General features: G+C 41.8%; 1 pseudogene across 1 annotated transcript in view; it reads right to left on the minus strand.

The window, feature by feature from the left end:
* LOC311115847 (serine/threonine-protein kinase D3-like) overlaps positions 1 to 22,945 on the minus strand; it is a 42,227-nt pseudogene extending 19,282 nt beyond the window's left edge. Inside the window, exons 1-2 of the transcript in view lie at positions 22,797 to 22,945; positions 21,522 to 22,352 (exon numbers count right to left, since the gene is read on the minus strand). The product of the transcript in view is annotated as a serine/threonine-protein kinase D3-like (transcript). The remainder of the gene's footprint in view (positions 1 to 21,521; positions 22,353 to 22,796) is intronic.
* Between the last annotated feature and the right edge of the window lie 1,115 nt (positions 22,946 to 24,060).

Genomic DNA, 24,060 nt, shown 5'->3' on the forward strand with positions numbered 1-24,060 from the left:
TTCACTGGATAGTTACTTTAACAGCCAGCTGTGCATTCCCATCTGTATGACCATCAGTTACCCTCATATTGTATACTATACATACAGGCTACTTTTATTCATCCAGGGTTGTCTCACTCACTCAGATGTAATCTATTTTGCAAGAGAGCCCTGATCCTGGAGGGTCGCATAAAGAACTCTCAGATTATCTCAGTCAAGCAACTCTGGCTAAATCATGTAGCGATGTCAATTGAAGATTTGTGCAAGAAAGTTAGTTATGCACACATATTTCAAGATCATATGGTTTCAGATCTTGACTAATAAGACAGGTATAAAGCATGCTAATTCATTTCAGAATTTCCATTGTCTACTTTAGGTAGAGCAAACTACATTTTTGCCATACATAACCTATAACATTATTGTTACCAAGTTACAAACCGCATGTTCCTGTGCAGAGGAAGTGCTGTAGATTCTAGGAGGTACATAGCTCGGAGTCTTCACAGCCCAACAACTGAGAGATAAAAGTGTTGTTTTGATTCTCTCAAAGGCTCTTTGTGGAACAGAGGCAGGGTGTTTGTGCATTCCATTCTTCTGTTCTGAAATGGTGCCATGAACAAGAAATGAAAGAAAATTGTCTTCCATTTTGTCTTAGTAATATTTCTGATCTGTGATGGTCTCATAAATTAGAAACAGTCAACACACACATAAACTCACACACACCATCCCAATCATACAAATAATACCTATCTGAGAACACCACCACCACCCAGCCCTCAGAGACAAATTGTTCTCCAGGCAAACTCTGAGAGTTTACCTAATCATTTAGAGACAGTTGGACGTGTAGAGAATATGTAAACACACTGACTGCAGAGTCTGACTGTGGCTATGTCCCAAATGGCATCCTATTCCCTTTATAGTGCACTACTTTTGAACCGGGGCCCATTAGGCTCTGTGTATGTGGGAGTCTGAGAGGTAGCATTGAGAAAATGCTCGACAAGAATGCCATGATTTAACTCGCTGTTGGTCATTTCACACTGCATGGTGGATTGACTGTGTATAAAGAGGGTCCATATAAGACCAATGATTTGACTGTGTTTTAGCTCTAATCCATGACCTGTTTATGACTCTCGCCAGCATTCTTTTCACATTACAGAGCTCTTCCTGTGCCCTTCTTGAACCCTTTAAGGGAGGGGATTGTGTGTGTATGCGTGTGTGTGTGTATATGTGCGTGAGTTTGTGTGTGGGCTGATATGTGTGAAGGCAGAACATTTCGTATCCCTATGTAATTTATTTACAATGGCTTAAATTCGTGTTTGAAAGAAGAAAGCATCCTTAACCAGAGCGTTTGAAGGCTCAATAGAAACCAAAAGTCAGCCATCTTCCATGTTCGTCTTCTTTATCCATCTCAGATTCTGAGACGTAAAGATGCATTCATACAGTTCTTAGCAACTACTACTTAATAGCAGTTCCCTTCTGTCACTCTTCATTCTTAGCCATCAGTGGTCATGTTTGTGACTCAGGAAGTCACTGCTATGTCAGAGCAAGACAGGCAGGCAGTTTAACCCACTGAGCCATACACACACCATACACAGGGCCATCCACAGTTCAGACCAGGGGAGGAGACGGGGCACACACTGCCCGGTCACGTCCACAGAAACCCACCCTACACCCACTCCTCCAACGGATATTAGTTCTCATCCCCCCTTTCCACAGAGCAGAGGAGGAAGAGAAACAATCTATTCATCACCAGGGAGTGCTTTGGAACATAACTACATGGCCCCGTCCCAAATGGCACTGTATTCCCGATATAGTGCACTACTTTTATCCAGGGCCCATAGAATGATGGTCAAAAGTAGTGCACTATGTAGGGAACACAGTGCCATTTGGGAACAGCCCAGGAGAGTGATGGCGCTATGTAAATACTTACATTGCTATAAAAACACAAGAAGAAAAATCACAGACAGTGATCAAGTGTCTTTGAAATGATCTAAAAATGCAAATCGGTTAGCTCCTAAAACATCAAACTGAACAATGCACTTTAATTTGATTTTACGTTTAGTATGGACAATCCCTTACGCTTCCTTGCTACCTGGTTATCAGGATAGATTAGTAAACAGTGCTATCATACACGCACACACCACAAGCAAAGACAAGCAGTATCCCAGGAAATGACTCCAGCAGGTCAGTATGCGAGGAAAATAAATGTCAACATGCATACTGACATAATGTCAAATGTCAACACATCACAAACTTGTTCACTGCAAATAATCAGGGAGGAGGACTGTAAGCAATAAGGCACAAGAGGCAGTGCTGAATACAGTCACAGGTAAATGGCGTTGTTCTGCCTGACGTGATAGAGGAGGTCCAGTCAACCCATTTATCTGTGACTGCATTCATGATACAGCACTGACTCCATTTATCTGTGACTGCATTCATGATACAGCACTGCCTCGTGTGCCTTATTGCTTTCATAAAACTGTTACCAACATATTAAAATAAGAAAGAATTACATATTATCATTAAAAAGTAATTTTGATAAGTAAACTAATACAATTTCATTGTTCCACCTGAAGATATAGTCCTGACAAAAATCTGGTTGTTTGTTAGTCATGTTGCTACAGACGCGACCCAGTCATTGGGTGCGTTCGTAAATTCACTCTGGCTATCTACTCCGATTTCAGAGCACTCTCGTCCGAGTGTGCCAGAGCGCAGAATAACTGATGAATTTATGAACGTTCAACACCGGTTGAATATGGCCGGTGTCAGTAAACGTCGGCAAAGAAGCATAATTAAATTGTTGCCAGCAGCACTGTTACAGTCACCAACGCTCTGGTAACATGAAAACTGCCTGACCAGCTCTGCTAAGGCGAGTAAAATGGTCAGACTGAGGTGTTCTCTCATTTGTGTCTGGCAGTAGCTAGCAAGCTAGCCAAAATTAGCCAGTTAGATTGGGTGTTTGACTGCCGTTGTGAGATCAGAACGCTCGGATGAACCCAACTCCTTGGTCAGAGCGTCCAGTGTGCGCTCTGAACACTCCGAGAGCGAAACGCTCTGAATTTATGAACGGACAATCTGACAACGCTCTGAATTTACAAACGCCCAGAGTGCACTCTGAGCGCACTCTGGCACTCCAGATTGAATTTACGAACACACCCATTATTTATTTTTGCATAGTTGCTATGCAAAAGGACTGGTCGTCCGTTCTAAACAAAATGGTTGCTATGCAGGCTGGATAACGTTCGTGTCACTTGCTAGTTAGTTAGCCAACTTCAGCTAACTCAAACATTGAACCTCGAATGACAGTACACTAGCTGCATTTTCGTTTGTTTGATCTTTTTTTCTATTGGCATTTACTTGGATATGTCCATGATAATGATGTTGATGCGTGATTTTGCCTAGCTCTGAAAAAGTTGTCTGGTCTAGGCTGAGTCTGGGCACTATTCACTCTCTGTGTATGGTACAGAGTTTCAAAATTCGAAGGTGAAACATTGTTTCTGAGGTCGGCCAGGCAGACAGCAAGGATTATCCTATCCCCCGCTCTACCAAACTAAATGCTAGGCTGGTGCGAGTTTAGATAAATACAAGAGATGATTCGGACAGCAACATGAACAAGATTATTCTTATGGAGGCCAAGTGATCATTTTCAGATGGAACTGTTTAGCAGGCATAGTGTGCCAGTGACGGCCAACACACCACGGCTTGGAACGCTGCTTGTCCAATCAGCAACCAGGATCCAAACAACCAGTTTTATAATATTGTTTCCGTAATATCAGTAACATCCCTGCCACTAACAGTTGCTGTGGATGCAGTTAAACAACAACTTTCAATACCTACGGTGTCCATATTTGGACAACCTCAGTCTCAGCAGGACTTGTTTCAACACCATAAATACCAGTGTAGTACAAGGAACTGTCAGAGAGGTTCAACCTTTATGCATCCATCCACTCATACACGAAAGAGTATGTAATCATGAGTTAAGTAGGCTAAACGTATAGGTAGGGATGCAAATTAGACTTGAAAGCTTCAGGTGTCCCTGTCAGTTTCAGCAGCATGGAATAACCTTTTCGTCCCATTAGGATAACATCACACATGATACAACTATCTGCACTTCCTCCTCTTCACCAGAGAACACAGCAGATACATGATGCAGGTGAGGAACAATGTAAGAGGTGACTAGAAATCATCCACCCCCATTTAGGAAATTACAATTACACTCTCCAATATTTACACGCTGCCTACCTATGGACTGGAAGGCACTTCAATATAATAATCAATTAAAGCCTAGTGGATGAAACTCGGCTACTCTTAATGGGGATCGTATAATCGTGCCCTTGCCTGGCCAAAAACAAACAAACAGAGTCTGCATCCCATATGACACCCTTTTCCCTATATAGTGCACTACTGTTGACCAGAGCCCTACGGACCCTGGTCAAAAGTAGTGCACTACATAGGGAATAGGTTGCCATTTGAGATGTAGCCTATGTTTTGAAGCATTGTGAATGAAGCACAGTGGATCTCAGGGACATGTGCATTTTTCCTGGTCTGCATCCCAAATGTCACCCTATATAGTGCACTACTTTTAACCAGCGCCCTATGGGCCCCTATTGACCAGAGCCCTATGGGCCCTTGTCAAAAGTAGTGCACTATATAGGTAATAGGGTGCCATTTGGGACGCACTCCTGAAGAGAACTCAGTCCCCCTGTCTGTCCACATTCACATGGAAGATGTGCTGTGCTTTCTCCCTGGATAACGCCACAACACCGCTCTACACACACATATTTATTTTTATTTTATTTTTTAAAGAATAGATTCCTTATGATAGTTTTCATTACTTTTCATTCAAAGATGGACATTTTCACTGCTGAATCTGGTGGTTTGGTGGTGGAATTGGAAACAATGAATGAACTACTTGGTTGTTCTGCTACAAATATGCTTAAAAGCCGTTACAGGGAGGGAGCCAAACATAAAACTGAGAGGATTGTAAAAACAGAAAGTAAAAAAAGGCACAAGGGCCAATTGATTTAATTAGGGCTACAGCTATGTAACCATTACTCGTGCAGTGCACCAAGGGCAATTCCACGGTAACGTTTGTTTGTTTTTTGCTTATGCTAAATTGGGTGTCAGCTATGACATGACACCTTGATTTTGAAAAAATCTCTTTTGGTTATTGAACTACAGTAAGTGAAGTGGATGTACACCGGGTAACAGAATTGCGGTAACAGAATTTCATCATGGGTCCCTGGTCTGTACTACACAGAAATCCATAATTATAGACATGAATGTCCCTCTCTTCATGTTGATCTATTCTAAATAGGTACACAAAGGTAGAAATATGCAATATCCTCCTTTGCATATTTGGGTATTATTCTACAAACTGGCTATTATTTTTATGAGCTCCGCCCCCCAAATAAGACCACATTTGGTTGGTCCGGATCGGACCCTGAACCAATCATAGACGTCTATGTTTCACAAGTTTGGACATTAAAGTACAGCACAGTAGAGCTCAGAACAGCTCAGAACAGCACAGAACAGCAGAGTAGAGAAGAGTAGAGGACCAAATCTGAACCAATCATGAACGTCTCTGTTTAAGCCAAATCAAGATCGGACCGGACCAGAAATCGACATCTGTGGACGTTGAATTTAAAGCTGGTCTGGACCGTACCAATGTTCAGTACAGTAGAGTACAGTAGAGTAGAGTATAGTTCAGTACAGTACAGTATAGTTCAGTAGAATACAGTACAGTACATTATAGTGTACTCAACTCTAGTGTGCTCTACTGTTTACTGTACTGAACTCTACTCTATTCTACTCTACTGTACAGTACAGGATTATACTGTACTGAGCTACACGTAGCTAAACATTTGTTTTCTTTACTGTACTGTATTATACTGTACTGTACTGTACTCTACTGTACTGAACTAAACTGTTTTTTACTTTACTGTGTTCTTTTTTTGTTGTAAGATTTTATTTTATCTTTTATAAACAATACAGAACACACACATACAAACGACAACATCATACAAACATCAACTACATCACACCTTCCCAAATCCAGTAGCACACACCCCCATCTCCAGCGCCCGCATCACTTTCTCCCAAATGGCCTCAAACTGCACCATTTTGTTTCTCTCCGTAGCCCACGCACTTTATTTTTTTAAATAATAAAGCATTTTACCCTTCCATTGCGTTAACAACAGAGGATTGGTTGATTTCCTGTTTTTAAGTATATGTTTTTTAATGATGATTGATGAGAAAAGTATCGTCCAACCCATCACTGCAACCTTATATGCCATGTCTTGAAATATGCAGACAGACGGATTAAAAGTTCATTTACATTGTAATACTTCTACATTGTAATACAACTTTCTAACTCCGCCCATAACTTTTTGACTTTATAACATTCCCAGAAGGCATGGATTATTGAGTCATTATTAGTTTTACAATTAAGACATGACTCTTCCGTTGTGCTGTAGAAATAGTGAATGTTGTATCTTGTATAATTATTATAGACAAATTAATTAATGTTGTAATGTAAATACATGTATTTCCTACTACCAGGTCATTTATGGTTTCTATGCCTTTAGTTTTCCATGTGGACCAATTTATCGGTTAAATCTGGAAAGCTATCCAAGGTTGTGTTTTTAGGGATTGATATTGGTTCTTGTAGAATAAGTTTCATTTTCTTAATTTACTGTGTTTTATTGTACTGTACTGTACTGTGCTCTCCACACTTGTGAAACATAGTCGTCTATGATTGGTTAAGATCTGGTCCGATCCGGGCTGGACCAAATCTAAACCAATCATGAACGTCTATGTTTGGGCCAAATCAAGGCCGGACCGGACCAAAAATCGACATCTGTGGGCGTTGAAATTAAAGCTGGTCTGGACAGGAACAAAAACCAAAAACTATTTCTGTGGACAAGGCAAACTGACCAAATTTCAACTACTTTTCAACATCCATCAACGTCCGGGGCTGGTTGGGTCGCGACCCCCCAGTTGAGAATCGCTGAAGTAGAGTACAGTACAGTAGAGTTCAGTACAGTACAGTAGAGTACTCCTGAGTGGCACAGTGGTCTAAGGCACTGCATCACAGTGCTAACTGTGCCACTAGAGATCCTGGTTCAAATCCAGGCTCTGTCGCAGCCGGCCACGACCGGGAGACTCATGGGCGGTGCACAATTCGTCCAGGGTAGGGGAGGGAATGGCCGGCAGGGATGTAGCTCAGTTGATAGAGCATGGCGTTTGCAACGCCAGGGTTGTGGGTTCGATTCCCATGGGGGGCCAGTATAAAAAAAAAAAAATGTGTTCACTAACTGTAAGTCGCTCTGGATAAGAGTGTCTGCTAAATGACGTAAATGTACAGTAAAGTAGAGTACAGTACAGTAAAATAGAGTATAGTTCAGTACAGTACAGTTTAATACAGTACATTATAGTGTGCTCTACTGTTTACTGTACTGAACTCTACTCTATTCTACTCTACAGTACAGAACTGTACTGTATACTCTGCTCAACTTTTTCTTCCTTTACTGTGTTCTATTGTACTGTACTGTGCTCTCTACACTTGTGAAACATAGACGTCTATAATTGGTTAAGATTTGGTCTGATCCAGACTGGACCAAATCCAAACCAATCATGGATGTCTATGTTTGGGCCAAATCAAGCCATGACCGGACCAAAAATGGACATCTATGGACGTTGAAATTAAAGCTGTTCCGGCCAATCCCCAAAACAAAAAACTATTTCTGTGGACAAGGTGGACTGACCAAATTTCAACTACTTTTCAATGTCCATGAACGTCCGGTGCTAGTTGGCGCTCAGTGGGTAAGGATGCTGGTTACAGTAAATGGAAAGAGAGGGGGCTCATGGGTAGGTGTCAGTAAGAGCCGGGAGAGGTGCCATTAACTGGAGAGAGAAAGAAGAGAGAGAGAGAGGCAGAGAGAGAGAGGGAGCGTGAAAGGGAGGGGTTGTCCAGACTGTTTTCACACATACTTTGACCACCAGACAACAGAAAGAGAAAGAAAACAGTTATGAGCTGAACGTAACAGTATGCCAGTGGAAAGGAGGACAGTAGCAGGTGACCCAACTGTATTTTGTGACTACTATGAGTTCCCATTGTAGCCAATTCAATTGCAGTAATTCCGTTAAAGATTTTTCTGAAATTCCATTATCAATTTGGTAACAGAATTTGTTGTTTTAATCACTTAATAATTCATAAACCAAATAGATATCAGTAAAAACACTATAACTAATTGTTCTGTGAACTTTAATGATCCTCCCTCCTCATGAGGGAGAGACATTTTTAAATATCTTAAAGATATGTGGGTTTTTGGTAACCGAATTTCAAGGCAAATAATTTCTCTAAATATAAGTGTTGATATTAGTTGGCAGGGGTCTTTACTTCAACATTATTGTGTTTTGATGTATTTCTAAGACTTTTTCTGGTAGATGTTTTCTAAGACCCCTTTTCCATCTGTTTGACCAGAAATCAAGGCCTTTGCTTATTCCTAATATTTAGGATAGAAAATGTATATATGCCTTAATTTCTAAAAGATATAGACTCTTAGCTTTCATTGACACAAGATTTGACATGGTCCTATAAACTTCACGTTGGTGTTCATGGGTCCTTTTACATGGAAATGACATCAACCAGGAGAGTAGAGGAAGCCACACACTCAAAACGGCTGCCTGCCAAAAGACATCAACAAACACTGGGCTTCCAGATACTCACAATCAACCATAGAGGGAGTGCACATACATCCCAGTAAGGCGAGATAAAGCTTTTAATTAAACTGCCTTTTGAGGCAATTTGGGACAGTTTTTCCAATTCATAAGCCAAAAACCCCATATCTCCCTCCCGTGTGCAGACAAGAAGCTCTTGGAAAAACATGCCTCAAATGGTAGGTTAAACGGCGTACAGTATAATCAAATCTCAATTACTTTGCTCTCTGAAGGGATGATCATTTGTATTATGGTATAGGAAATGAGTATGTCATATCAGTACATGTCTGTGTCCCAAATGGCACCCTATTCCCAATACAGTGCAGCACTTTTGACCATGGTGTCCATAGGGCTCTTGTCAAAAGTAGTGCACTATGTAAGGAATAGGGTGCCATTTGGGACGTAGCCATTGACATTAAACATTTAGGGGAAATTCACATTCAGAGAAGGTTATATTAAGCCTGATCACATGCACAGAGATAACTCTCCCTTAAGCAGGCTGACCAATGACTGATCACACATCTGACTGTTCTGTTGAGCAGATGAGAGCACTGGTCTCTGAGGCTGGTAAACTGGAGCCATAAGCATTAGACTACTGTATCTCTCTCTCTCTCTCTCTCTCTCTCTCTCTCTCTCTCTCTCTCTCTCTCTCTCTCTCTCTCTCTCTCTCTCTCTCTCTCTCTCTCTCTCTCTCTCTCTCTCCTCTCTCACTCTCTCTCTCTCTCTCTCTCTCTCTCTCTCTCTCTCTCTCTCTCTCTCTCTCTCTCTCTCTCTCTCTCTCTCTCTCTCTCTCTCTCTCTCTCTCTCTCTCTCTCTCTCTCTCTCTCTCTCTCTCTCCTCTCTCTCTCAGGGAGAGATAAGGACAACACAAGGTCTGGCTCATCCTGTATAAAGCAATTGATTTAAAATAATATTAATTCAGACGGGAGGGGTTGATGCCACAATAGGCCCGTTGTCAGACTATGGGTCTAAAATAGTGAGGGTATTCTACAGTGGGAGATACAGTACATTAAGGCACACACACAGTACATTAAGGCACACACACAGTACATACAGTGTACTGGCATTAAGTGTAGGTCAAATCACAGTTTAGCTTTCGGGCATGGCGTAGCCTATTTGACTTAAGAAAGCAAACTTCAGATCATATGAAAAGTGATGCACTGTTATCAATTAACAGCATCTGCAAGATACACACCACATCACTGTTCTGTTCCTCATCGGCCGGGTCAACGTATGTCCCTCCAGCCCTCACAATGGGCTTGACATTGATGCCAGTCAAATCCTATGTTCTCCTTCCTCATGTGGGAAGCTATCAGTAAGCCAAGCTGATATTTCCTCAAATGAGGTGGTGAGGCCAGCAGGGTCATTGCATTTAAACCTAAAGGACAAAACAGACCGCACCGACGAACTGTTATCAGCAGAGGGCAGCCGTCCTATCGCATCTGACCACAGAACATCGCGGCCATGATTTTCTGATCAGGTCCCGATGATTCTACACGTTGACTCTAACCATTCGTCGACACCCAGCAGGTGATCTACTGCACACGGTTCGTTACAGTGTGTCTTGTCCTTTAGGGCCCTGTTTCGCATGGCTGAACAGAATCCACATACTGTAGATTTCCTACTGGACAATCAGTGGGCATCAGTAGATCTCAATACTCTCTCTCCACTTCCTAGTTCCGTACTGAAAAGACCCCACTGTATCAGTACGATTCACGATAAGGAGCACAGAGATGTTGACAGCCAGCTATGCCTTAGGGAATGTCAGAATGAATACATAGTATTGACTACTGAGACAACTAAGATAACACAATTCTATTTCCAAGTGTTTGAGTCGACTACTCAGAAACACGCTTTTGTATAACTCCAAAGGTCCTTGGCTATTTTTACGCGGTATTGTACTGAAGACTATTCTTGTTTCTTTTCGCAGTGAGGGACAAAAGGCTTTCAACGTAGAAAAAATAGCACTGTCTGACAGGGACTTTCTGAAAAGAGACAAGATATATCCTACAGCAGTACTTCAGGGTCTGTGTTAGCTCAAGACAGATAAATTCCACCTCCATCTAATAATGAAGGTGGATGTCAGACAGGCAGGTCAGTGCACGCTGAGCTGAGGAAAGGAGTGCAGAGTTGGCCAGATGGCTGGACACACTGGCAATATTTAACCAAATGGCACCCTATCCCCCTATTGTCTGTGGTCAAAAGTAGTGCACTAAAAAGATAATAAGGTGCCATTTGGGACGCAACCGTTGCCTATCGCTTAACCCATGAATCATCGAGTGAGCGTGTCCAATCCACACCATCCACACCATGTGACAGCCAATGGTGGAAGGCACAGGCCCCCACAATACAGACACACATAGATGTCACTTTTCTCCTCTCTAGAAATACTATTGAGGGATACTCGCAGGAGCTCAATAAAAAGGAAGCGGTCTTTGCAGACAGGAACTGAAAATACAATGTTCACAATGTTCTCTCTTTTAGTTTATTGTGGAAGACAGAATATTTCCGAAAGACAAATTCACGGATAACAACAAAACCAATTAAGAGGAAGAACATACACAACGTAGACTCCATGAGAGTAGAAGATGGCTTTATTCTCATTGGTAATACATTTAATTGAATGAGTTCCATAAAGTGTGGATACCACCAGTATTTCATCTGAAAATGCCTCGATAACACTTTATTTGGATAGTACATCTGTAGAGGCTCTACAGACTCTCTACAGACTATCAGTAGCATTACAACTAGCTATCAACTAACCCTAACCCTAGCTCTAACCCTAGTCCTAACATGAACCCTTACCCTAACCATTATTCTAAACCTAACCCTAACTCTAACCGTAACCTTAGCAAGCAGTTGCTTATCAACAGATAGTTTGTTGATAGTATGACCATCTGTAGAGCAGATCTGGACTACCCAAATAAAGTGTCCAAAAACTCACTGACATTTTAGAAAACGCTTTATGCACCTCATTACTTTTATTACCTTCGATGATGCGTATATAGAACTTCAAAATGTCATTACTGGGTCCCAAATGTCACCCAATTCTCTATATAGTGCACTACTTTTGGACAGGGTCTATTGGGAAATAGGGTGCCATTTGGGATGCTGCCTAAGACTTCCAAACCAGAGAGCCCACTGCCGGCCTTACACGGTCTAACATATCACACATTACATAGTCTGAAAAGGGATTTCGGACGAGTTCCAAGCCCCTCAGCAGTTTTCTCCATAAAACAGGTCACAGAGGTACCCCATTCCCTATATAGATGTAGGATCTTAATTTGATCACCCTGTTGCAGGAGAACTTTCCTGCAATGCAGCAAATTTAAAACGTGTAGTGTATTTGAGGTTTAAAAATACTTCTGAAGTTTGTAATTTCCACTTAGAAAATTCAGACTTGATTTCCCCTTACGAAAAATGTATCAACCCCTATAAAAATGTCCATGAATTATAATCACATAATAATTCACATTTCCAGGATTAATCCTTCAGGATTATTTTCCTGCTCTAGCAAACTGGCTCAAGTTAAGATCCTACATCTGTAGTGCACTACTTTTGATCAGAGCTCTGGTCAAAAGTAGTACATTATATAGGTAATAGGGTGCCATTTGGGACGCAACCAGGCAAGGGATGTTAAGCAAGGCCAAAGGCTCCTACAGAGATCCAAGCCCTTAAAGCTTAACACATTCTACAGGAATGTGATAATGACCCTTGCCTGTCCAATAAAGAGGGAGCATGTCAACATTGTCGGATGTAGCTCTGTTAGTGTGGCTAACGCTGAGCCTTCCTGAACATTAGCAAGTCGCACTGAACCAGAGCTAGAACGGATGGAGAATCCCACCAAGCACAGTTATCCATTCTAGGGATCCTTCTAAGTTACAGGAATGAACATCAATAAGACAATGAAACAACAATGAAAACCTGCTCAACTGATTTCACCAAATCCCCCAGGGCTGTATATTTACTGTATATCATGATTTGTGGAGATTATAAAATAATAGTGCCTCCCTTAATACAAAGGGCAATCATATAAGTTTATATAAATCATTATGAACCGTGCAATGGTACTAAACAAAATGCTAAAAGAAAGGTAATTCCATTGTATGTATCTTAGAGCAAAATGTGATTCTTATTCTCCAACATACAAGGAACAGAAGCAGCAGCATCACCAATGAATTAAAGCTTAGAGAGATTCCGGATTGCCCCCTGCGAACTGGCTCAAATAATACAAGCTCAGTCGTAACCAGAGTAATCACAATCAGCTGCCATTTACATTTACCAAATGTTGATAATATGCCATAAAAAGACCCATCCCTGAATTGAGTATGGTCTGTAAAGTGAAATGTCCCTCTCTTTCCCTCTCTTTCTCTCTCTCTCTTTCTCTCCCTCCCACCCTCTCTCTCTCTCTCGCTCTCTCTCCCACTTTCTCTCTATCCCACTCTCTCTCTCTCCCTCTCTCGTTTTCATCTTTGCTCTTCAATACACCAGGGGTTCATCCCAAATGGCACCCTATTCCCTATATAATGCATTACTTTTTACCAGGGCCTATTGAAAGGGTGGTAGTCTTCATAAGAGAGAAAAGGAGCTCAGTCATATTCATACTATGACACCACACCATCAGATGCATCAGTTACAGGCCTAATGAGAAATGGGGATAGAGAGAACTTCATCAAGAAAGTATAAACCAGGATCTAGGCCACGTACAGATGTAGGATCTTAATTTGAGCCAGTTTGCTACAGCAGGGAAATAATCCTGCAGCAACAAGAAATGTGACAAAAGAGTGATCAAATTAAGATCCTACATCTGTAGTTAATCGTTGTTCTCTCTGCTGTTCCAGTCTTGTCCTGTGCACTGGCTGAAACGAATGATTAGCCTATGGCACTTTGGAGCAGGAAACACACACTCCACCAACACAGCACAGCTCCACATGCAGGAGTGGGGGAGGGGTGGGTGGTCAGACATTAATTCACCAACAGCATAGTGCCATGGCTCCAGTCACCTTGACATGTCATTCATGTCACACAATGCATGTAGTCGAATAATGGCCATAATAACAAAGCCAGAATAATGGAAGTTGCTTAGTATATAACATATTAACGACTCATGTCATAAGGTTTAAAAAATAATAATAAAGCTTTGTCCAAAGACTTGCTGGACTTCCACTATACAACAATCAGGTATAGGAAGAACTCAATGAGCATTTGATAACTAAGAACACAAAAAGACACCATTGGTGACCATTATTATTGCATTCATTGGCAAGGAGCCATATCTCCTAGGACCAATTTAACTGTCTCACGCTAAACAAGACTTGTGCCTCAGCACGCAAACAACCTGAGGGCTGACACGCTACAAGCCCTTGCGCTTAATGGGGGCTGCGCAAAAGACCCTGGAATAATATCTCCATAGCCATTAGCCATTGGTTTTCAGGACTGATGAAAATGATGATGAATGATGATGACCTTTGAACCATAGAAATAGAATGATGCGATAGAGTGAATCATTCCAGTTCTAGTTCATTCTAATTATGTAGTTCCAACACTGGGTTAAGAGTTTGGAAGACAGACAGATCTTTTTATTAGAGCAAGGAGCATTTGCTTGGACATTAAGGAATAGCTCAGCAATCTGCAATTCAGTTCCTTTGCTCAATTGCGCTTCGTAGTAAGTAAATCTAAAATGCCCCAAAGACTACATCTGTTATACATTATTGAAAAATATAATCAGTGGTAAACGCTGTAAGCAGATTATTTTCCCTCGCTCTGAGTAAGTCGCTCTATTTCATGCTCTTTATGTACTGTAGCATTTGAATGGCTGATGGTGAAATTGAATGCCAGAATCTGATTTCTTTCTCCCTCACTATTGCAACAATCATCAACTGACTTAACAGTTGTAGCCTCAAGGAAATTCCAAAACACACAACTCTCTGGCAACAAAGGTACAAATCCTGTCTCAGCCCTTCTCCTCTGTCGGCCCCCCTCTCTATCATTTCTGAAAATAAATAATGTTAACACCCTAGCACCTCTCTGTCTGCGGCCTGCAGCGTACATCAACCTGTAGCTGTGTTGTGTGACAGGACAGGGAGGCCGGGGGTGACTACGGAGCCGAGCAGGGCAGGCAGAGGCAGCTCGGGACAGTATGTCGGCCTGCAGGGGAGGGGAACTTCCCCACTGGCTTCCTGGACCCCCCGGGACAGTCCCTGTTCCCCTCCACCCCTCCTACAGAATCACAAATATTACATGGCCTGACCTACAATAAATATAGTCCTGGAGTTTCAATACTCCCACACTGGGGGTGCATCACAAATGGCACCCTATTCACTACTATTGACCAGGGCCCATCGGGCTCATAGTCTCTGAAAGTGAAGTGGTGGGAGGGTCTATAAAAATCTCTTTCTGGTATGAACCGTCATCATTAATGTGATGTAGTTGTATTGTTGACCCAGATAATATGGATAGTGGATATAGACTCCCCTATGTATTTATTTGGACAGTGAATCTACAACTTTTCATTTGGCTCTATACATGTTTTATATGAGGCGACAGTACAGAATGTGACCTTTTATTTGAGGGTGTTTGAGGGTGTCCCCCCATTTGGTCCCATATTCCTAGCACGCAATGACTACATCAAGTTTGTGACTTCAGTTGCAGTTTGGTTTGGTTGTGTTTCGGATTGTGTTGTGCCCTATAGAAATTAATGGTAAATAATGCATTGTGTCATTTTGAAATCACTTTTATTGCAAACAAGGATAGAATACGTTTCTGAACACTTCTACATTAATGTGGATGCTACTACCATGATTACGGATAACATGAATGAATTGTGAATAATTATGTAATGATGAGTGAGAAAGTTACAGAGGCAAAAATATCATATGCTAACCTCCGTAACTTTCTCACTCATCATTATTCACGATTCATTCATGATTATCCGTAATCATGGTAGCATCCACATTAATGTAGGAGTGTTCAGAAACATATTCTATTCTTATTTACTCATGCCTTCTAGACTAGATGTAAGGGTATTGCTTAGTGCAAGATTGAAGGCCAAGCAACGTCATTGTCCACTCTTTCACCATATCCATGCGATATATACTGTATGTTTAGATTGAGGAAGAGAGCTGATGTTGCACCACGGCTCACACATAGCATGAACCATGTTACAACGCTTTCCTTTGGTTTCCCTTGTAAAATCTAACATGGCCAGTAAAACAGAAAAGAAGTGCATGCATCTCAGCTGTGCCATTGCTGTCGCGTCAGTCAACCATCATCATAACAAAAGGTTGTTTTTCTACCCTTACTCAAGAACCATACAAGAAAAAACGTGTTTTACGTTGCTCTGTGTAATTGTTACACAAAGAGAAACTGGGAATGGTATGTGTGATAAGGCCATATACAGTGAGCTCCAAAAGTATTGGGACAGTGACAATTTTTGTTGTTGTTTTGGATCTGTACTCCAGTATTTTGGATTTGAAACGATAGAATGACTATGAGGTTAAGTTGCAGACTGGCAGCTTTAATTTAAGGGTAATTTCATCCATATCGGGTGAACCGTTTAGAAATTACAGCACTTTTTGTACATAATCCCCCCATTTTACGGGACCAAAAGTATTGGGACAAATTCACTTATATGTAGCTTACAGGAACAAGTGAATATGTTGTTGAGTAATGTAGTGTACTCTGGTGTGCATACCATGTTTTCAGTTTTTCATAGCCTACCACAGTATTTCAATCTGTTGCAAAGGCAGGAGGGAGAAACCGACTCCTCTCAGCTAAACAACCACGGGAGCATCTATTGTGTGCAAAACACAGGTGTCACATTCATAGCAGAAACTTAAACAAAAGATAACACGTGAAAACCACAACTACAGTTGAAGTCGGAGGTTTACATACACCTAAGCCAAACACATTTAAACTCAGTTTTTCACAATTCCTGACATTTAATCCTAGTACAAATTCCCTGTTTTAGGTCAGTCAGGATCACCACTTTATTTTAAGAATGTGAAATGTCAGAATAATAGTAGAGAGAAGGATTTATTTCAGCTTTTATTTCTTTCATCACATTCCCAGTGGGTCAGAAGTTTACATACACTCAATTAGTATTTGGTAGCATTGCCTTTAAATTGTTTACATTTTACATTTGACATTTTAGTCATTTAGCAGACGCTCTTATCCAGAGCAACTTACAGTTAGTGAATACATAATTTTTTTATTTTTTTATACTGGCCCCCCCCGTGGGAATTGAACCCACAACCCTGGCGTTGCAAACGCCATGCTCTATCAACTGAGCTACATCCCTGCCGGCCATTCCCTCCCCTACCCTGGACGACGCTGGGCCAATTGTGCGCCGCCCATGAGTCTCCCGGTCGCGGCCGGCTGTGACAGAGCCTGGATTCGAACCAGGATCTCTAGTGGCACAGTTAGCACTGCGATGCAGTGCCTTAGACCACTGCGCCACTCACTTGGGTCAAACGTTTTCGGGTAGCCTTCCACAACCTTCCCACAATAAGTTGGGTGAATTATGGCCCATTCCTCCTGACAGAGCTGGTGTAACTGAATCAGGTTTGTAGACCTCCTTGCTCGCACACGCTTTTTCAGTTCTGCCCACACATTTTCTATAGGATTGAGGTCAGGGCTTTGTGATGGCCACTCCAATACCTTGACTTTGTTGTCCTTAAGCCATTTTGCCACAACTTTGGAAGTATGCTTGGGGTCATTGTCCATTTGGAAGACCCATTTGCGACCAAGCTTTAACTTCCTGACTGATGTCTTGAGATGTTGATTCAATATAGCCACATCATTTTCCTTCCTCATGATGCCATCTATTTTGTGAAGTGCACCAGTCCCTCCTGCAGCAAAGCACCCCCACAGCATGATGCTGCCACCCCGTGCTTCACAGTTAGGATGGTGTTCTTTGGCTTGCAAGCTACCCCCTTTTTCCTCCAAACATAATGATGGTCATTATGGCCAAACAGTTCTATTTTTGTTTCATCAGACCAGAGGACATTCCTCCAAAAAGTACGATCTTTGTCCCCATGTGCAGTTGCAAACCGTAGTCTGGCTTTTTTATTGCGGCTTTGGAGCAGTGGCTTCTTCCTTGCTGAGTGGCCTTTCAGGTGATGTCGATATAGGACTCGTTTTACTGTGGATATAGATACTTTTGTACCTGTTTCCTCCAGCATCTTCACAAGGTCCTTTGCTATTGTTCTGGGATTGATTTGCACTTTTCGCACCAAAGTACGTTCATCTCTAGGAGACAGAACGCGTCTCCTTCCTGAGCAGTATGACAGCTGCGTGGTCCTATGGTGTTTATACTTGCGTACTATTGATTGTACAGATGAACGTGGTACCTTCAGGCATTTGGAAATTGCTCCCAAGGATGAACCAGACTTGTGGAGGTCTACCATATTTTTTCTGAGGTCTTGGCTGATTTCTTTTGATTTTCCAATGATGTCAAGCAAAGAGGCACTGAGTTTGAAGGTAGGCCTTGAAATACATCCACAGGTACACCTCCAATTGACTTAAATTATGTCAATTAGCCTATCAGAAGCTTCTAAAGCCATGACATCATTTTCTGGAATTTTCCAAGCTGTTTAAAGGCACAGTCAACTTAGTACTTAGTAAACCTCTGACCCACTGGAATTGTGATACAGTGAATTATAAGTGAAATAATCTGTCTGTAAACAATTGTTGGAAAAAATTACTTGTGTCATGCACAAAGTAGATGTCCTAACCAACTTTTTTATATATATTTTAGGGGGTAGATCAGCTTTAATATTTCAGATAGATTGTAACTGTCTGCACTACTTCCAATCCCCCATATGTTTTTTTCTCGTAATATATATATATATATATATATATATACACATACATATACAGTGGGGAGAACAAGTATTTGATACACTGCCAATTTTGCAGGTTTTCCTACTTACAAAGCATGTAGAGGTCTGTAATTTTTATCATAGGTACACTTCAACTGTGAGAGACGGAATCTAAAACAAAAATCCAGAAAATCACATTGTATGATTTTAAAGTAATTAATTTGCATTTTATTGCATGACATAAGTATTTGATACATCAGAAAAGCAGAACTTAATATTTGGTACAGAAACCTTTGTTTGCAATTACAGAGATCATACGTTTCCTGTAGGTCTTGACCGGGTTTGCACACACTGCAGCAGGGATTTTGGCCCACTCCTCCATACAGACCTTCTCCAGATCCTTCAGGTTTCGGGGCTGTCGCTGGGCAATACGGACTTTCAGCTCCCTCCAAAGATTTTCTATTGGGTTCAGGTCTGGAGACTGGCTAGGCCACTCCAGGACCTTGAGATGCTTCTTACGGAGCCACTCCTTAGTTGCCCTGGCTGTGTGTTTCAGGTCATTGTCATGCTGGAAGACCCAGCCACGACCCATCTTCAATGCTCTTACTGAGGGAAGGAGGTTGTTGGCCAAGATCTCATGATACATGGCCCCATCCATTCTCCCCTCAATACGGTGCAGTCGTCCTGTCCCCTTTGCAGAAAAGCATCCCCAAAGAATGATGTTTCCACCTCCATGCTTCACGGTTGGGATGGTGTTCTTGGGGTTGTACTCATCCTTCTTCTTCCTCCAAACACGGCGAGTGGAGTTTAGACCAAAAAGCTCTATTTTTGTCTCATCCGACCACATGACCTTCTCCCATTCCTCCTCTGGATCATCCAGATGGTCATTGGCAAACTTCAGACGGGCCTGGACATGAGCTGGCTTGAGCAGGGGGACCTTGCGTGCGCTGCAGGATTTTAATCCATGATGGCGTAGTGTGTTACTAATGGTTTTCTTTGAGACTGTGGTCCCAGCTCTCTTCAGGTCATTGACCAGGTCCTGCCATGTAGTTCTGGGCTGATCCCTCACCTTCCTCATGATCATTGATGCCCCACGAGGTGAGATCTTGCATGGAGCCCCAGACCGAGGGTGATTGACCGTCATCTTGAACTTCTTCCATTTTCTAATAATTGCGCCAACAGTTGTTGCCTTCTCACCAAGCTGCTTGCCTATTGTCCTGTAGACCATCCCAGCCTTGTGCAGGTCTACAATTTTATCCCTGATGTCCTTACACAGCTCTCTGGTCTTGGCCATTGTGGAGAGGTTGGAGTCTGTTTGATTGAGTGTGTGGACAGGTGTCTTTTATACAGGTAACGAGTTCAAACAGGTGCAGTTAATACAGGTAATGAGTGGAGAACAGGAGGGCTTCTTAAAGAAAAACTAACAGGTCTGTGAGAGCCGGAATTCTTACTGGTTGGTAGGTGATCAAATACTTATGTCATGCAATAAAATGCAAATTAATTACTTAAAAATCATACAATGTGATTTTCTGGAATTTTGTTTTAGATAACGTCTCTCACAGTTGAAGTGTACCTATGATAAAAATTACAGACCTCTACATGCTTTGTAAGTAGGAAAACCTGCAAAATCGGCAGTCTATCAAATACTTGTTCTCCCCACTGTATATCTCACTAGATCAGGATATTTCTACTAGTTCTAATGTATCCATGACATTCACGATTTCCTTAAGAGCATGAGGGTGATTGTTTGTAGTGTGATTTCCTTTACGGTCCATTGAGCTATTTAAAACGGTATTATAATCTCCCACCATAATAATAGAGTCTTGAATTACTTGCAGAGTTGATAATTTATTATATATATATTGTCAAAGAAGTGTGGATCATCATTATTTGGTCCGTAAAGTTTAATGAGCCATATCTGTTTATGGTCCAATAACATATTTAAAATAATCCATCTACCTTGCATATCTGTTTGGACAATTTGCACATTCGGATCGAAATTACTGTTAATTAATATCATCACCCCTTTTGAGTTTCTTTGCCCATGGGAGTCCTAACCGACATGCCAAAACTATAGTTTGTTAACAAGAAATTTGTGGAGTGGTTGAAAAAACGAGTTTTAATAACTCCAACCTAAGTGTACGTAAACTTCCGACTTCAACTGTATATACTGTTGCCCTGTTTTCATTGTTTTTCTCTCAAATGCAACCTCTTTTTTCCACACTGATGCTCATTTTACATTATAAACTGGGTGGTTCAAGCCCTGAATGCTGATTGGCTGACAGCTGTGGTATAGCAGACCGTATACTATGTGTATGACAAAACATTTATATTTACTGCTCTAATTACGTTGGTAACCAGTTTATAATAGCAATAAGGCACCTCGGGGGTTTGTGGTATATGGCCGATATACCACAACTAAGGGCTATGTCCAGGCACTCCACAGTGTGTCGTGCATAAGAACAGCCCTTAGCCATGGTATATTGGCCATATACCACACCTCCTCGGGCATTATTGCTTAAATATAACGCCACGCTTCATGGTATAATACAACACGTCTACAGTCTATAAAACAGTAATAACTACAAAAACAGTGCAAATGTGAATCGTGAAACCCTTAGAATCCAACAAGATCTTTCAAATGTTCTGTTTAAATATGTAATCAATAACACTATAGCCTAGAGCAGGGCTCTCCAACCGTGTTCCTGGAGAGCTACCCTTCTGCAGGTTTTCAATCCAACCCCAGTTGTAACTAACATGATTCAGTTTATCAACCAGCTAATTATTAGAATCATGTGCGCTAGATTAGGGTTGGAGCCAAAACCTACAGCACGGTAGCTCTCCAGGAACAGGGTTGGAGAGCCCTTGTCTAGAGTGTAGCCTACAAAGAAATGAAGTTTGACATGAAATGAAGTGCATGTCTTCATGCATACCCACATACATCATGAGGAGGATTATGCTATTGTATACTATTGCCCAGAAATTATTAGAGACAGTATTTACCTTTTGATCCACTATTGAACATACAAGCTCCTTCACCGCAGATAGCCCGGACAGATCGCTGGCATCCAAGTTCACCGTTTCCCTGGTGAGTCCGATCTGGAGGAGAAAAGACACCCCGTGGAAAGAGCACTGGGAGTTGGTGGGGCTCGGGGCGCTGAGACTCCCATTTGACAGCCGACCGTAGAGTGTTGCCGGCGGGCTTGGAGACGGCGAGGGAGTCGGTGGGGCCACTGGGTGGGGGGCCACAGAGAGGGGGTAAAGTCTAGGTAAGGGTGGAAGGGACGAACTGCTGCAGGCAGACATTGGCTAGCTTTATGTCTTCTTGACGGATTCTTGACGGGGTAAAGATGCAAAGTTGACCGACATGTATTATTTAGAATAGCAGCTCTCAACTTCTTTTCAACGACATCGGGTATGTTGAAGCATCTTGGTCATCTTGTTTAGAATATCCAGCCGGTTGAATAAGTAATAGATCATACTGAACACTACCCCTATAGAAAATAAACAATTAGGCCTACTCTAAAGTGTAACTTGTGCCCTGTACAAGTTTCCTCATCGACAGCTCACATGAGATTCATAACAGTAAGTAATGTTTTAATGAAAGCCTGTTGATTATTCCTACATTATCAGCTCTACAAACCATTCTGAGGACAAGTGAATCTTTTTTTTTTAAATCGAGCTGCCAAAACTCCAAAAGCGCCCAACCATTGGAGAATGTTCCGCCGCAGGGCAGCAACAGCCAGTTCTTACGGTGAGTAGAGGAAACAAGCACAGCGCAGCTCTCATCAGTTGCTCCTTGTAACAGAAAGTTTCTCACTCCCCGGAAATTACCTGGCAACAAAAAAGCAAACTATTAAAGTAGATAGGCGAATGGAGATGCGTGGCCAGAATTGTGGGGAAAACACTCCTGTCAGATCAATGAGTCAGATTATAATTGCTCATTGATAAGCCAACAGTTAATGTAAATGAATAGGCTGCGAAACAGCTTGTTCTGTATACAATAATTTAATAAAACCCTTTAAAGGGTATTAATAATACAGTAATAACAACAATAGAATAACAGTATTATTAGTAGTATTACTATTATTACTTGTTGTGCCTTTGCATAAGGAATTTCAACTAGCCTAACACATGTGGAACCAAGAGACACATAGTGCTCTCATTTGGATGGGAGAAGTAAAACATGTTCATGCAATTGCTTGTAGCTGCTATCCTATGCTTGATATTGTTCACTATAGCCTAAACGCCCCCACAAAGCCTATACGTGTACATTACCTTTTCGAAAAGGACCGTTTTTGCTCTCTGGAGATGAAAAGTGTGTTTTATTTCCAATCTTCCAAGAAGTTCGAACGCTTGAACTGTGAAATCACGAAGGCCTGGTGTGCCTCCAAACTCTCTATTTTGGCATTGAGTGCGAAGTCCGAGTCTTTTGTCAACTATGGGGTACTTTCCTCTCAAAACTTTTTTCCCGTAGCCAGATCTCAACCAGTTCATGCGTATCCTATTATGGCACCATAGTAACTCATGTCCCCACTCATTGGGTAACAACAGAACACAGGACTTTCTGGGACTAGAAGTTCTAGTATTTGTTCCACCGGCCATCTGTAGATGGTGCAGCTAGACAATAAGAACGACATTACCCGGTAGGCTTTGGGTGTGTGACGCCCTTGAAGTATAAGCTATTTTCTCAGCTATCCCCGTTATTTGTCTCAAAACTATATGATGGCTGTAGTATCTGCGACCTCTAACGGTGCAGATGAAAACTCCTTTGCGGTAAAAGAGGATAAAAAAGGATGGTTATCCAAGCGCACACATTTTACGCACCGGTGGAAACCTGCATGGTTTCAGTTGAAAGAAACTAAACTGTTGTATGGTGAAAATGAAGAGGTAAGAAGACAACAGGTCATTTCCTGTGCAACATGTCAAGCTAAGACTAAATAGTTTTTTAGAATGTATAATTTTTGCCCGATGATTATGGTACAGTCAGTGTGACAAAATAGCTATGCGACCAAGCGTTACATTGGAACTTTCAGCACTGTCAGTGAAACATGTTTCCCTACTTGCTACGTTGTTGTCCTGTTACCATAGCAGCGTGCCTTTTACTGCTACTGTAGCAAGGTGGCAAGGTCTCCCTCAGCTAGGTGTTTTGAACATTGTCTCAGAATACAATGTCAATAATATAGTAGGCTATTGTTATTTAGTCTACATGTATCCTTGGCATGTAGAGACAGTGCTTTGCATTCATTGCATTTTATTACAAGGCAGCAAAATATAGGCCTAGGTCATCTATGCATCCCAAATTGCTCCCAAAGTGCACTACTTCTGACCAGGGACCATAGGGCTCTCGTCAAAAGTAGTGCACTATATAGGGAATAGGGTGCAAATTGGGGTGCACAGCTTATCTGCCATCTAAAACAACATCACTTCTTCATCCAGAAGCTTCTGAAGACCATCAACCTGGTTGGGGCGGTGGTAGAGGCTGTTGAAGGAGGAGATGGATCATTCGAATGGACTATTACGCCTAAGGACAGGAAACGGA

The sequence above is a fragment of the Coregonus lavaretus genome (assembly GCF_964263955.1).
Source record: "Coregonus lavaretus genome assembly, contig: HAP1_SCAFFOLD_3205, whole genome shotgun sequence".
In the NCBI taxonomy this organism is placed as follows: Eukaryota; Metazoa; Chordata; class Actinopteri; order Salmoniformes; family Salmonidae; genus Coregonus; species Coregonus lavaretus.